Here is a 1,577-nt window from a genome sequence, read left to right as displayed (position 1 = left end):
GTGGCCATGGCAGTCTCTCACAGGCAAGTTTTATTCCCATTTATTGCCTAAATCATCGCTAACTCTTGCAAATAGTACTTCTCTCTGCTCTGTAGAACAGGAAATTCAGTGACAAAATCTGCTAATGGCCGAGCAAATACCAACAGACAATTCTGCATGATCTGCCATGTATGGCCCACAAATTCAGGAAGTGAAGGTAAGGTGAACTGCAGGACCAGCTTTAAATCCACCTGTGATGGATGCACTCAACTCCTTGACCAAACTAGTGGTATTTTGGTTCAAGCTCCAAAGGAAGCAAAGACCTAGGCCATAACCAGGCCAAAAACTTCACTAGTTCCAACCTGTTCTCTGAAAACCCACACAGGAACAGCGTGACATGGTGAGCATCGATGCATATGGGCTTGGAAACTGAAACACTGATCAGGCGATTAACACATGAATAGCAGGTGGCTCCTCCAACACTCATTTATCAAGGAACAAAGAAAGTTGTGGGTACAGGGAGTCTTATGCTTACCTTTTCCCTCGCAGGTAATTTGACTGGGAGCCAACCACTTTATTCCACAACTGTGACAGCCCGAGTGAGCCACCTTTGAGCTTTCCCTGCTAAGCAGCTGGCTGCACAGCAGTGATCTCCCCTTGAGCTGGGATGCCTCTCAAAGTTACTCCTTGAGGCTGAGAGACCCCTTGCCAACTGCAGATCTTTGGTAAGCAACTGATATCACACATAACCTTGTATTATAGTGCACTAAGATTTTGTATTGGCAAGTTTGATTTTGTATTGGTAACTTTGAATCATTATTATATCCCCTGTAGTAAGTAACAGAGTGAACCTTGCCATCGAACTCTGTTAAGTCTCACTTTTGTAACACCTTACTTCAATAAAACCACTTTTGCTGATACCTTTGGCAGTGGTTCTTCAAGCGGTCTAAATCGCCTGTCTGCGACACCACCTTTTTGCGTAAGGCTCCAACACATTCAAAAGCCACACACCTGCACACCCATCCCTTGCTCCATTTCAGAGCCACCTCCTGCATCTGCACTCAGTGTCACCTGATGTAGCTTGTTTCTCTCTTACCAGCAAACCACATTGCAAGGACTTCTGTGGCCCATCTGTCCCCCACTACACAATATGGCACTGAAAATGAGGCACACTGGATTTCTCAAGGATTTCTCCTTGTGTGTCACAAACATGGATGCAATTCGACAAAAACCAGGCATTTTTCTCCTGCAGCAGGAGGACTTGCCCAACTCACTTTGTAGCATGAACACAGCTCTCCACACTGTTCTGATTAATCTCATCACTGTTCAAAAGTATCTGTTCCACTGGATCCATGAGGCTTAGTCATATTTTAGTAATTCCTAGCCCCCAAACAGGCAGACTTGCATTCATATGAGTTTCAAAAAACTGAGTTTTGCTAACTCAGCATTGTGGGAGGGCACAGAAAACATCAACTAACTGTTGCTCTGCATCAGTCATGTCTCTGCTACATAGCAGATAGCAGAGATAGCACAGAAGCATGAGTTCTGCCAATGCACTGTGAACTTTGTGAATGAAGGGGGCGGGGGGGAGCAAAAAA

This window comes from Pelecanus crispus, chromosome 1 (genome assembly GCF_030463565.1).
Source record: "Pelecanus crispus isolate bPelCri1 chromosome 1, bPelCri1.pri, whole genome shotgun sequence".
Lineage (NCBI taxonomy): Eukaryota > Metazoa > Chordata > Aves > Pelecaniformes > Pelecanidae > Pelecanus > Pelecanus crispus.
Note: the sequence above shows the minus strand (reverse complement) of the source record.